At 50.1% G+C, this 14,545-nt stretch overlaps 3 non-coding genes across 3 annotated transcripts; all 3 read right to left on the bottom strand.

The window, feature by feature from the left end:
- Positions 1–9,392: 9,392 nt before the first annotated feature.
- Positions 9,393–9,522, bottom strand: LOC113602629 (small nucleolar RNA SNORA71). Its single transcript, XR_003424109.1, has one exon. It is a non-coding gene; the product is annotated as a small nucleolar RNA SNORA71 (small nucleolar RNA).
- A 1,365-nt stretch (positions 9,523–10,887) lies between these two features.
- Positions 10,888–11,020, bottom strand: LOC113602627 (small nucleolar RNA SNORA71). The gene has a single exon (XR_003424107.2). It is a non-coding gene; the product is annotated as a small nucleolar RNA SNORA71 (small nucleolar RNA).
- A 1,066-nt stretch (positions 11,021–12,086) lies between these two features.
- LOC113602626 (small nucleolar RNA SNORA71) lies at positions 12,087–12,219 on the bottom strand. Its single transcript, XR_003424106.1, has one exon. It is a non-coding gene; the product is annotated as a small nucleolar RNA SNORA71 (small nucleolar RNA).
- Between the last annotated feature and the right edge of the window lie 2,326 nt (positions 12,220–14,545).

Raw genomic sequence — 14,545 nt, 5'->3', positions numbered from 1 at the left:
TCAAAAATTGACCCATTCGTATTTTCAGAGCTCAACATGTCACCCTGATTGCCAGATGCCTCGGTTTGGTGGCATATTTTCTTAAAGAATCCTATTGAAAGTTCTGCCCCTGGATGGCGGTGGGGACAGCCTGCATTCAGAGGGGGTTAGGTATTAGGGAGCCCTCCCCCACCCAGCTCTTACGAACAACAAAGCTGACATTTTCCTCTCCTTCTGCCTGATTCCTGCTTCTCACCTGGTGTGACTCAAGAGAATTTAAAGCAACAAGATCAGGGACGCCTGGGTGGCTCAGTCGGTTGGGTGGCCGACTTCGGCTCAGGTCATGATCTTGCGGTCTGTGAGGTCGAGCCCCGCGTTGGGCTCTGTGCTGACAGCTCAGAGCCTGGAGCCTGTTTCGGATTCTGTGTCTCCCTCTCTCTCTGACCCTCCCCTGTTCATGCTCTGTCTCTCTCTGTCTCAAAAATAAATAAACATTAAAAAAAAATTTTTTTTAATAAAAAAAAAATATTCAATGTAAGCTCAGGAAGAAAAACAGCTCGATAGTCCTCCCGTCGTCTAGTTTTCTAGAGTCTAGAGAAAACAAAAGATGTTTACTTTGCTAATGATGGTAATTAACAGAAATGGCTAAGACAGTATTAGGCATAATTGCAGGGAGATGCAAGATAACACAGGTAGTTTGCTTCAGGGAATTATTAGTTTCCCAGGATGGTAAATTCACTACGATACGTACATTGCTTTTTGTAATATGTTCATAAGGTTAATTATATTTTGCAAATAAGCCCCCCACTTTTTAAAGCCTCTAAATAATAAAAACAATATAAAAGGTTATACTGTAAACGTCCACGTTTTAGTAAGAATTTTTGGACTTGGGTTATAATACCTACCGTGTTTCAAAAACCAAAAACCAGTATTAAAAATTTTTGACAAAGTTGGCTCAATGAATTTATCCGTAAGGAGAAAGGTTTATACATCTTTTACTGCACGGTTACATGGTTGGCACATTCACAAAACTAAAATTAGAATTTAGGGGGTTTTGGTTAAATTAACTATTCTGTACCCACTTTTTAAAATCCCTGTAAAATTGACCTAGCGTTATATTAGTTTCAGGTGTACAAAATAATGCTTTGACACTTCTATACTCTCCTCGGTGCTCATCATGGCCAGTGCACTTTTTTTTTAATGTTTATTTATTTTTGAGACAGAGAGAGACAGACCATGAACGGGGGAGGGTCAGAGAGAGAGGGAGACACAGAATCCAAAGCAGGCTCCAGGCTCTGAGCTGTCAGCACAGAGCCTGACGCGGGGCTTGAACTCACAGACCGTGAGATCGTGACCTGAGCCGAAGTCAGAGGCTCAACCTACTGAGCCACCCAGGCGCCCCGATGGCCAGTGCACTCTTAATCCCCTTCCCGGATTACACCATGTACCTCCCCACCCACCTGCCCTCTGGTAACCACCGGTTTGCTTTCTATAGTCAAGTCTGCTTTTCTTCTTTGCTCATTTTGGTTGTTTCTTAAATTCCATGAGTGAAATCATATGGTATTTGTCTGATTGACGTATTTCGCTTAGCATTATAGTCTCTAGCTCTATCCATGTCATTGCAAATGGCAAGACTCCATTCTTTTTTTATGGCTGATTAATATTCCACTTGTGTCCATCCGACATCTTCCTTACTCGTTCATCTGTCGATGGGACATTTGGGTCGCTTTCCTATCTTGGCTACTGTTAAGTAATGCCACAGTAAACACAGGGGTGCATATATTGTTTCAAGTTAGTATTTCCATTTTATTCGGGTAAATATCCAGTAGTGGAATTACTGAATCAGGTGGCAGTTCTATTTTTAAATTTTTTTTTAAACTTCCATACCGTTTTCCACAGTGCTTACATCAATTTACATTGCCATGAACAGTGCACAAGAGTTCCTTTTCCTCCACGTCGACAACACTTATTTTTTTTTGTTTTTTTTTTAAATATTTATTTTTGAGAGACAGAGTGAGACAAAGTGAGACTGGGGGAGGGGCAGAGAGGGAGACACAGGATTGGAAACAGGCTCCAGGCTCTGAGCTGTCAGCACAGAGCCTGACGTGGGGCTCGAACCCACAGACTGTAAGATCGTGACCCAAGCCGAAGTCGGACGCTCAACCGACTGAGCCACCCAGGCGCCCCGACAACACTTATTTTTTGATACTAACCATTTTAATTCACATGAGGTGGTATCGTATTGTAGTTTTGATTTGCATTTCCCTGGTTAGTGACGCAGAGCATCTTTTCGCGCGTCTGTTGGCCATCTGTATGTTATATCTGGCATACTCCGGATTCGTTTTAATAAACCTCATTTTTTTTTTAGTTGTTTCTAATAGGTATTTACTTTTTGCTGCGATTTTTAAAATATTGGCTCGTAAGAACTTTTTCTTACATTTGAAAATTGTGTTCATATATTGTCCTCTGACAATTCTTCCCTTTCCCTTTCCCAAATTCAGAAAAAAATAGTGAAAACGTCCTTTAGTCCTAAACTGTCTTTGGGTTTCCTTGAATGGCCACCAGATTACACAAAGATTTGCCCCGATCACCTTAGAAGGGATAAAAGATATAATTACATCTTTTTTTTTTTTAACATTTATTTATTGTTAAGAGACAAAGAGACAGAGCATGAGCAGGGGAGGGGCAGAGAGAGAGAGGGAGACACAGAATCTGAAGCAGGCTCCAGGCTCTGAGCTGTCAGCACAGAGCCCGACGCGGGGCTCAAACTCACAGACCGCGAGATCATGACCTGAGCCGAAGTCAGATGCTTAACTGACTGAGCCACCCAGGTGCCCCAAGATATAATTAGATCTTATCCATTCTCTAAGTTTTAATCAACTCAAAACTCGTGAGAGCTCTTTGTTTTCCAAATTTAGGATAAAAAAAAAAAACACGCAAAACCAACAAAAGAAGTTCCATTTTCCTGAGTTATTTATGTATAGAGCATGTTAATATGAAAACATTTGAATAATTTTGTACTTTTTGGCTTAAAAGAAACATGCTCCTGCCAAGCAAAAAGACGGGGACAAGAACGGTCTACAGAGTGATTTGAAAGTTTCAGCATCCCTGTCTATCAGTGACAGGGTACACACTTTAGGATATAAGCCTAGAGCTACTAGTCGATCAATGTCTTCGCAGCGTCTATGTTCTCAGTCCAAGGTAACCCTTCACGACATCCTCGGAAATCGTTACCCCTCAAAAGAGGCTTTCACTCTCTTCCACTCTGACCACCTATATTCGTTACAATTGTTCAGTCTTACCACCAGTAGAGGTAAATGGCTGTGGTCTTCAACGCTGGTGGGAAAAATTTAAAAGCCTGACCAATGATGTTTCTCGTGCATGGCCTGTCTACAGCTGAATTCTGAGAAAAGTGTGTAGTCTGAAACCAAAGCCTCATGGCCCCTATACACCCCTCCAAATGGATTGTATCAATGGTCTCCAGTAAGGAGGTAAGTGTTTGCGTCATTATGTATTCATTCAAGGACAGATCCAAGATTTCTTTTCAGAAAATCACAGCTTTGATAGGGACCGAGAAAAGTTCATGTTGTAACAGGCAAATAAATCCTTATTGAGCTCTGTCCCCTGTGGTCTTTATCAGACTATTAGTTTCCCATTTCTCCTTGAGGCAATTTCGTTTGATGTTTTCTCAAAATGTGCTCATCAAAATATAAATTTTTATATACAAAAAGTGATCTATATCATTCCCTAAATTTGGCTTTACTTTCTGCTCTAATTTTTATTCGCATTACTTCTCTTTTTTATTACATATTAAATCTCGGTCTTCTATTTCAAGCACCGAGGCTTAAATTTCTCCTTAGTAATTACTTGAGCTACAATTCACAAACTTCGGTATGTAAATTTTTATTATCATTCCGTTGTCACTATTTCTAATTCTGCTTACGGTATCATCTTTGATGAGGTATTTTCAATGTTTTTAAATTTCCCAAACATAGGGATTTTTTTCAGAACTGTTTTTGTTATTGCCTTTCTATTGCAGTGCAAATGTAGTTCATAGGACACAGATTCTTTGGTATTTGTCACTTGTTTTATAACCCAGAATATGAACAGTATTTATAAAGGCTCTTTATATGCTTGAGAAAAGCATGTATACTCTAATTTGGAGATAAATGTTTTTAAGCCATCTATTAATTATTATGCAAATCTTCTGCTGTAAAAGGAACGGAACTATTTTTGATTGCCCACAAATTTCAGCATTAGAAGTGAAATAAGTCAGAGAAAGACAGATACCATGTTTTCACTCATGTGGATCTTGAGAAGTTTAACAGAAGACCATGGGGGAAGGGAAAGGGGGAAAAATTGTTAGAGAGAGGGAGGCAAACCATAAAAGACTCTTAAATACAGAGAACAAACTGAGGGTTGATTGGGGTGGGGGTGGGGAAAGGAAAGGGGAAAATGGGTGATGGGCATTGAGAAGGGCACTTGCTAGGATGAACACTGGGTGTTGTCTGTAAGCGATGAACCACGGGAATCTACCCCCAAAACCAAGAGCACACTTCACACACTGTATGTTAGCCAATTTGACAATAAATTATATTTTTAAAAAAATTAGGGGCTACACCATCAAAGCCCCCAAGGCCCAAAAGAAGTATGATCAATTTCAGTATGGTGCAGAGAAACCTTCAATAAATGATAGTAATAGCTATCAGTTACGAAGTATTTCCTAAAGGGACACACTACTCAGGCTTTCACATGCATCGGTCTATTTAATCCCTACCTCACCCCACTCTTGTAAAGGTGTGGGTCTCATTTTACAAGAGGAAACCGAGGTCAGGTAGTGGAAACTTGCCTTATGCCACCCGGGGGGTGGGGGACAGACTCAGGTCTGTGTGACCCCAAAGCCAGTGACCTTACACTCCTGCAGGCGGCCGCCCCAACTTTGTCCGCCCACACTCAGAACTACCCTAAACATCCCGGCAGGGGATGTCGCACCACCGTGGGCTCCTAGAGTAACAGCCTTTCTGTAAAGGTGTCCAGCAACCCTCTTCGTTCACGTAATTAGCCCTGAACTCACCTTCTAGACCAGCGCTGTGCTGTCTGACTTCACGTTAAACAAAATTCAACCCGGTCAATTTGAAGATCTAGTCGGCTTTATTAAACTAGGAGTCGGGCAGCATCCCACCCAGCCTGGAGAGAAGAGAGGTAGGGCAAGAGCCATTTGCAAACGAATGCTTCCAGGCAAGGTTGCTTTCCGAGGGGGAACAGGAGGGGAGTCTAATCACGCAGATTATTTCCTCTTCCTTTGGGGATGGAGAGAGCCCATGCAGTGGACTCACAGGCACCCATCAGAGAAACTTCTGACCGGTTAAGACTGCACTTCCACGGCGAGCTGATGCTGCATTTCGATCAGGTATTAAGCCTGGGTTTGGGGACTTGGCTTACGTGACGCCATTTTGGGCCTGTGAGTTTTCTTTTTAACACTTCTTGCAGTGACAGGAACAGTCCTATGCATCTGCACGGCCCGACACAGCAGCCGCTTGTGGCCACCAAACATCTGAAATACGGCTGGTGCAAAGGAAGATGTGAACTTCACGCTTTTATTTGTATCAATTTAAAGAAACAGCCACGCATGGCTAGCGGCTCACCCTGAGGGACTGCAGTCTTATAAGCTCCGTGAGGCCTCCTGTGTGTTGTGTTCGGAGCAGTATCCCCAACCTATAGCAGTGCCCAACAGAAGCGCACATTCCAGATATTAAGCATATAAACAACACATGTAGAGACCGTTCAGGGATACCGTGAGAACCCAAACGTATTCCCCATCCTATCCCCACTTTCAGCATGGGCTCTGGCTCATACATAAATGCGGTTTTTTTTCTTGTGATGAAGGAACCTTCACTCTAACCAGCTCTCATCCTCCCAGTTCTTGACTGTACGATGGAAATCTCCCATTACCTGATCCATCCGGTAAGCACACAATTCCCGGCAAGAATCATACCTCCCTGGCCTGAAGCCTGGCTCCTGGGTCACCTTGTTGACGCTCTTTCCAGATTTGTTCAGGCCCTAAAGACTGGGGATGGCTCACGCTTCACACGCCCCAAGCGCCGCGAGGCAGGCATGACCTGGCACCTGGCGTCCCCGTGCACACTTGTGAAGTCCGGGCCTGTGTTGTGCTGCTGCGTCTCCACAGCAGCCAACATAACCGACTTCAGGCAGCTGACCAGAAGTCAAAGGACGGTCCACGGAGAAGTCAGAAAAAAAGACACTTGACTTCTGGATGCCGCTGTCGGGAACTGGCCGGCAGAGTGAACACCTGAGGCGCGGAGAACGCCTGCCTCCCACAGGCGCCCGTCAAGGTATCAAACTCACTGAGGCAAGTCCGATTTCCAATGCAGAAACGGGACAACGCGGCCTTTCATCATGGCCTCTGGGGCCTATTTCCTCACATAGACCCTTCCATCTTTAAAATGGGAATTAAAGGGGCGCCTGGGTGGCTCAGTCAGTTGAGCGTCTGACTTCGGCTCAGGTCATGATCTCACGGTCTGTGAGTTTGAGCCCCGCGACGGGCAGGCATTTGTACTCATGAGCCAGGCCCCAGAACTCAGGCCACCCCAGCTTCCTCGATGGCATCACTGCCTGCCTCACTCCAGCCCACCCGGTCACCCGTCCCCCCTTCCAAAGCCCTGGCCTGTTCTTCAACACCCTTGACTTTTTCATGGGCCCTCAATCTGAGCCAACTCTACCAGCACCTGGTCACCTCCTTGTCCTAACTGAACAATCGAACAGTAGCCTGGGTGCCAAGCCTCAGGAGCCTAACAGGAAGAGGCTCACGGGTGAAAACACGACTGGAAGGCCATCCATTTCACGTCCAGCCTCAGCGGCACACAGCTTTTTAGATGACTTAAAAGGCAGACGCGGCAAGTCCGTAAGGTTTATTGAATGGGTAGGCAGAGGGGAAAGTGATGAGCAGCTAGAATGCGAGAGGAAAACGTTCACTCATTCAAGTCATTCCAGACACAGCAGAGGGACGTGGGGCTGACCTCCCGTCTTCGGCTTCTCGGGGCACGGCTGTCCTGACTCAAGAGCCAGCTGGAGCGGACCCGGCCGCAGCCCCAGCACCCTCCCTTTGATGTCACGCGCGGAGCCAAGAGCTGCTCCGAGGTGCTCTGAGCGGACAGCACGGGGTGCTCTGGGGATGCTTCGCATAGAGGACTCCCTCTCCGTTCTCTGCCCCTCTGGTGACTACTAATGGCACCGAGAGAACCTACAAGAAAGGACAAGTGAGACCGATGATGATGATGGTTTGGAGTTCCCACCCACATGAACGCAAACCAGCTTCCCCGCTGCCTGTGGGTCTCCGGCACTCGGCACTAACTCACCTCGGAGAAAAGTCTCAGTGAACACACATCCCACGTCATCCCGACGGTCAATGACTCACGGCCTTGGGACTTACTTCAACAGCCTCCGGACCGAAGGCTGACCTAAGAGGGAGAAGAAGCATATAAGCATTTAATCTCCAGGCCACCTTCTCCCCAAGTGACATCACTGAGAAGGTCCGCATCAACCAGGCCTAAGCTCCCAGTTTACACGCGCCAAACTAGATATCTATCTATCTATCTATCTATCTATCACCAAGATAGAAAGGATGATAAAAGAGAAAAACATCTTAAAAATCCAGTTTTTATAAGAAATCGCTTTCTTTCTAGGAGTTCACGACCAGGGCAACTGACCACACAGAGTAATTCCCAGGGAGACAGCTCAGCACTCACTGTTGGGAGCTTGGCACTGAGGAACCACTGCATCTTGACCAAAGGGACAGACCCTCATCCTCAGCAGCTCTCCCACACACGTTCACGACTCGTCTGCCCAGCCTGTCACAAGGCCCCAGCAGCTGCCATCCTGTTCTGTGAAGACCCACTTAACACGGCCCGGCCATAAAAGGCAAATGCCAGATAAACTTCCAACAAAGACTTGTTCTGGTGAGGTGCCCCGACCTTTGAAGGTCAACACTGCCGGGCCCATTTGAAGGATAAATGAAAACACGTCATGAACGCTTGAGAAGATTACACAAGTGACTCCCAACTCAACCTGCAGGACTCCACACCCAGGGGTTTGAATGACCAAGCCTGGAGTGGGGGGTAGGGGTGATATAAAATGTCTTCAGGATGGTCGCCATTGTCCCTTGAATCCTCCAGCCTGGCTGAGGAGCCCAGGACCAGGAACTAGGCTGTGGGACAGGACAAGCCCCTGACGCAAAAGGGGTGGAGAGCAGGTCTGAAAGGCAAGGGGACCTCAGGGTTATCAGAGGACTCCTGGGCACCGGGTGGTTCACATACACTATTCTGACTACCTCCACATCATCGTGAGACGGAACAAAAACATGTGGCCCGGCAGGATCCCACCTGCAAGCACGAGACCTGAAGGCAAACGGAAGGGGTCTCAAAACTAGACAGGAGCCCCCAGGCCAGAAGTCTGGAATGGGTACCTTGACCTCGCCTCCAACCTCACCTCACTTCTTACCCGGGAGCCAAGACATGCCTCCCAGGGGCACCCGTTGTATCTGAGTCTACAAAGCGAAGGCCCCGTCGCAAGGTTTCTGCCTCCCCGAACACAGGGGCAGCGCACAGAATGAGACGCAGACGGTCAGCCTGCTGTTGACGAGGACTACAGAGTGCCCAGCCTGCAACATATACCCTCAATGACACAAATCAGGAAGCAAGCTAGGAAATCTGGAGTCTACAAATAGATTTCAAAGATCCACAGGACTCAGAACTTCTTCTTCAGTCAACCCCCGGGGTCACCCTTTGCAAAAGAACCCACAAAGCACAGATGAAGTCAGTGAAGGGAGACCTACGAAGAGGGTGATCCATCAACACATCCTTCTCCTGTCGGCGAGTGACAAAAGAACTCCTCGGGCTTCTGGCTGAGGGCTTCTGGCTGACCGTGACAAATGAGAACTATTTCTATTGACTCAGAATTGATAGAACTCCTCCTTGCCCCTACAGCAGGCCCCACCTTTGTTTTTCTTTCTCCATTTATTTAACGTTTCTGACAGCTCCTGGAAAAGCAATGCACGCTGTGCTCAAGAGACAGTCGAGGAGCAAAGACAGCAGACACACGAGCGCTGAATTCACACACTGCCTTGACTAACGTGTTCTTGCGGACTGGCCTCGGCTCCTGTAAATTCAAACAGCAGAAGCCACGACTTCCAATTCTTACGTGTGCCCTCGGGCGCTATGTGAATTTATACCAGTGTGAAGTCCAAATTAAAAGGTAGGCTTGTTTCTGACAAGAAAATCCGTAACGTGGAAAGACAGAATGAGCCCCACAGGTCGGGGGGCTAGCCCAGTTACCACCTCACATGGGGGCCAGCAGAGGCCCCAGCTCAGAAGGGAAGGGCAGGGGGAAAAAGCTAGTGTGGGAAAGCTCCAGGGTTTGGAAAGGATGGCTGGACCCTTCAAACACGGGAACTTTTCTCGGTGACTCCTCTCCTGCCCTACCAATGACCAAGGCACAGGCAGCCTGCAGTCACTTTCAGATACGGGAGCAGAAAAGGACAGAAAGAACGCCAGGAAGGATGGCTCACAAAGCCAGACATGCATGCCTCAGAAACTGGACCAAGGTCTCTGGTGCCTAAATCTACAGGCTTTCCCTCACAGCACGGTGCTGACACCAGGAAGGAAGCCCTTCACCAGCGCAGCTTTCTAGAGGCCTGTCCCCCCTCCCTCACTATGTGGGGGATTGCCTCCCAGCCAGGACACAACTGGGAACTCATGGATGCCCACTCTCATCTCGCTGCCTCATCCAGACCCCAGGGCACATGTGTGTGACTTTACGGATGCAAAAAGACACAATTCCAGAGAAGGCTCCAAAACCTTACCTCGGGGCACTTGTGGCCTCGCGCCTGGCTGTAAGACACCTCTCATGGAGCCTCTGGACATGCAGATCCACCTGCAAGAGACAAGGCGTGAATGAGCACTCACAACAGGCCTGGGGGGGTGGTGCAGAGGGTACCTGGCACAGCAGCCAGCGGATTCCAGCACCCACAAACGTGGGCCATTGCTACCAGGACTTGGACAGCCACACTGGTGTCTCAGGAACAAGAACAACTTAACTCTAGGAAGGGACCTGGGGAACATGTGTGACAAAAGTAATGTCAGTGTTATCCTATGTACCCACAATCAATTTGTTGCTAAGCAATCTGTATCAAAAAGTTGTCAAGGCCAGGTTTTGGAGAGCGAGCCACACTGACCGGCAGCAATGAGCCTGGAGCAGGAAGGGTAACGGGTGGTGGGAGGGCCCCACGTCCTCCATCTAGTGCGTAAGGGCTGCCTACGTACGCATTCTCGACGACGACGTCCTGCCCATCTAGGGTACTACTCCCTTCCTTGCTCCTTAACCTAAGAGCAGAGGGAATGTTACCCCCAGTGGACCACAGGCCCAGCCCGTGGCCAGGACAAGAGAAACACTTCCAAGGAGAGCAGGATGCCTCAGCCTTGAGCAGGTACAGTCTCCCCACTGACAGTCCAGAGTGGGAAAAGCCCATTGCCTCACCGTGTAGCACTCGATCTCCCCCACCTTGTTCTGTCTTGACCCAGTGCTACATGTCAGACACCAAGATGGAGACACTGCCCTCGAGATCACAGCACAGGGGAATGACAAGCAAATCACCAACATCCAATGTGTTCAGGGCTGAGCCACGGGGCTGAGGGTGTGGGAAGCGGTGCAATAAGAAGGCAGAGAATGCTTCCCAGGGAGAGCCGTGGGGGAAGAGGGACCCCGGTCAGCATTCCACCACCGGCCTATGAACAGAAACACGCTGAGGCAGGGCCCTACTCGGCAAAAGGGCACTCAGTGAGCCACCCAGCGCCAAGTACCAGAAAGCAATACAAATCAGCGGACAGAGAGATGTGTACGAAAGCTCCAGAGTTTGGAAGGGACAGGATGGGCCCTTCCAACACGGGGAAACGCTTTCGGCAATTCCTCTCCCTGCACTATCAATGACCAGGGCACGGGCCGCCCACGATCACTTTCGAATGCAGGAGCAGAGAAGGGCAGTGAGTGGGCCGAGAAGGGAGACCTCGGACAGCAGCCCAGGAACTGACTTGAACTAGGAGCCCAGCAGACAGGCCAATGGCCAGATTTACAGCCTAAGATCACAGAAGCTTCCCCTTATCTGCACAGACGATTTACCGCTCCCTACCAAGAGGTGAGGAGACTAACTGCGCAGAGATACTGAGGATTCATGGTTCTGAAAGACTGGGTGTGGGTGATCACAGAAGAGCGCTCAGGTTCACTCAGCTGGGAACCGGAAAGGAGTCTAGGTTTGCCTCTAAAACGCAGCCCTCTCTCTGTCCATCCCGACACCGCTGCTTGCCTCTCAATGTCACAGCAGCCTTTATCAGGGGCTCTCAGGAGCAGAAGAGGGACCTGACCTGTGCCTACCAGCCTGAGGGGACACAGACAGCTGGGAGCAGCGGGAAGAAGGCACTCTTTCCCACACCTCATCACCTGAACCCCTCCAGCCTCACAGCCCGCACAAGACCTGAGCTCTAGAGAATCCCACTTACCTGGGACCTCCCGATCCACGTTCTTCTCCCTGAGGTCGCCTTTCACAAACAAGGAACAGCAATCACGACCCACTCCTGCAAGAGACAAGAAGCCTGTGGCACTGCTTACACGCCCAGGAACCCACTATCTTTACCAACAGGAAAACACTGGGGGAATCTGGGTCTTAGGAGGTAAGCACACTGAAAGCCTGCCTCCCTCCCTCCACCTTGTGCTCGGTCACCTAATGTTGTCCCATTTTGGAACCTCTGAATATAGAAAGAACCTTGCGACTTTTCCTTTGCCTGCGTTACCAACGACCAAGAAAAAGGCAGCCTGTAATCACTTCAACGCAGGAGCAGAAAAGGACACCGGGCTGCTGAAATTAGAAACCAGTGTCAGAAGACCACAGCTGTGGCTCCGCCACCAACTCAGACACACAGACACAGGACCCACTCTCGTTCTCCCTTTTTAAAGCCTCACAGAAACTGTGCTGAGCCAGGCATAGAGCGTACAACAAGACAACAGGTGCCAAGAGGCACCTAAAAAAAGGTGGTGAGAAGTGTGGGAAAGCTCCAGGGTTTGGAAGGGACAGAGGGGACCCTCCAAACACGGGGAAGTGCTTTCTGCAAGTCCTCTCCCTGCACTATCGATGACCAGGACACAGACAGACCATGATCACTTTCGAATGCAGGTGCAGAAAAGGCAGAAAGTGAGCCAGGAAGAGAGAAGGCCCTATAAGCCCCCAGCTGCCCAGCCAAGCCCAGGACCCTGAGTGCCATCACCATCTCATGTAAACACGCCATCTCCCATCATCAAGAGGGGACACGTGAAGACCAACTCGCGGCAAAAACGCCTACATTGTTTAGTCCCCCCACAGATACAGACAGACGATCTACTATGTGCCACCAACCGTGGCTCAAAGACAAAGAACACAGACAAGACTTCTGTCCTCCCAGAGCTCTGGCAGTTTCCCCACTTAAAACACAGCGGAGCTCAGAAGGACGTAACCTAGCCAAGGTGATGCGCTCGCCACAGGCTGAGGCAGGATCTGAACCCAGACCTCTCTGGCCCCCAGACACACCCCCATCCACCACACCAGGCCTCCTCGGGGCTTTCTCAGAACCCGCAGGAGCTCCAGGACGCCCCCCACCCACCAAACCTCCCACCGTGGTGTGGCAGGAAGGCAACGAGTCCCCTGCTCAAGGATCTCCTGAGCAGCAGCACTTACCCAGGCCTCACCCCCTGGACACCGCGGGGGCACATCCGGCGCTGCGGCTCAGGGTCCTGCAGCAAAGAAGGGGGCGCTGCCTGACGCACAGCTCCCAAAGCCGTCCAACGGAGACTTTCCATCTGCTTCCAACAGAGCCCCAGAGCCCGCAACGCCTACGCAGGAGACAGCACGGGGAAGGGGCTTTAGTGCAAAACAAAGACACCGGAATCGGCCTCTGCAGCTCTGGGGCCCCGCGAGCGCCCCCAATTGAAAACTCACGCAACCGCTCTGCACAACGGGGGTTTTAACGCTTTCTCTTAAAGGCTGTTTGTTGACAAGAAAACGGGTTAACGCTCACATGGTCACTTCGTGGGCAACCGATGAAGCGCTTTGGGGGATTCGAGGCCCAGAGCCGGAGGTGGGTGTGTGCGTGAAAATCACGCGGCCCCGGGAGCTCTTCAGGCCCGGGGCCACACGGGGCTCCGCACCACTGGCGGCGGCACTCGGTCTGCGCGTCGCTGGACCCGCTTCTGGTAGTTGGCGGGACTCGAGTTTTCCCGGCGGAGGGGTGAGGGGGGCTGAGGGAGAGCGATCCGACCCAGGACACGCATCCTGAGAGGTCCGCACCAACGGAGGAGCTGGGCCCGAACCCAGGGGCGAGGCCTGGAACCGCGGCTGACCTCCGCCGGCTCTCCCCGACTCCTCGGGCCTCAGTTTCCCCGAAAGGTGGTGGGGGGCAGACCACGCGCCCAGCGATCCCCACAGTGGACTCACCCCGGGCAGCCGCGACCTATGGCGCGGGACAGCGGCCGTAGATACAGCCGACAGTGCGGGAAGCTGCGGATGTCTGAGGATTGTGGGAGATGGAAACCGACGGCGTGGACGGCTTGGGAGAACCGGCCGGGCGATCACACCAGCAGGAAACTCCTCTTCCGCCCAGCGCCGGCGGAAATGCAGCTGGAGCGCGGGTGGCGTCCTAGAGCGGCGTTTCCGGGAGGCGGATCCCGCGCAAACGGCCCTGCCGCGCCCCCTGGTGGCGCGGAGCTCAAATTCTGACTCCGTAGGGCTTGGAATCACTTCCAAGAGCAGCCTGAAATTTGGGAAATAACATTCACTCACTTGTTTTGCTTTTCTCTTTATTCTGCTTTTGCCACTGATTTGTCATTAACTTATAGAAATGGTTGCTTTTCCACGTGAGCAGCTGTTATTAGCAAGAGCTCATGCTGATTGCAGGGAGTTTGGACCATTGGGTTCTTGCCTGATTGACTGCTGTAGTCATAGTACCTAGTGTAGTGGCTGGCATAATTGAATAAATGAATGAATTCTGACCATATATTTGGACATTGTCAGAATAAAATATCGTTCTGATGTCCTGAAAGTAGAACGTGAGAGTAACAGGGAAAAGTGGGCAAGTGCTTTGCTAAACTTAGTCCTAAAAATGAGTCTTTGAAGCAGTAGGGGTTTGATCAAATTTGCAGAGTGGCAGAGAAGATGGATGGAAGCCCCATGCTCCCGAAAGGACACTGCAGACAGGCATGAGACGGGGCTCATGGCTCCCAAATCTCACAAGCACTCACACTGCCAGCATCCTGGGCCATGTTACCTCTCGAACCTGCCGCAACCCTGCCATTAACTCAGCCCACATTCTGAAGTGTCAACTTCCGTGTGCCTGAGGAGGGGGTTCCCCCGGTCAGATCCCTGGTACTAACCAGGTCAGCACAATGTGGAAATCCAGGCCTGACAGATGCAACCGAGGAGGGGGGGGGGGGGGGTGTCTGAAGGTGAAGCACAGAGCAAAGGGCCAAAGCA

Source organism: Acinonyx jubatus, chromosome A3, assembly GCF_027475565.1.
Source record: "Acinonyx jubatus isolate Ajub_Pintada_27869175 chromosome A3, VMU_Ajub_asm_v1.0, whole genome shotgun sequence".
Lineage (NCBI taxonomy): Eukaryota > Metazoa > Chordata > Mammalia > Carnivora > Felidae > Acinonyx > Acinonyx jubatus.
This window is presented reverse-complemented; position numbering and strand designations above follow the sequence as displayed.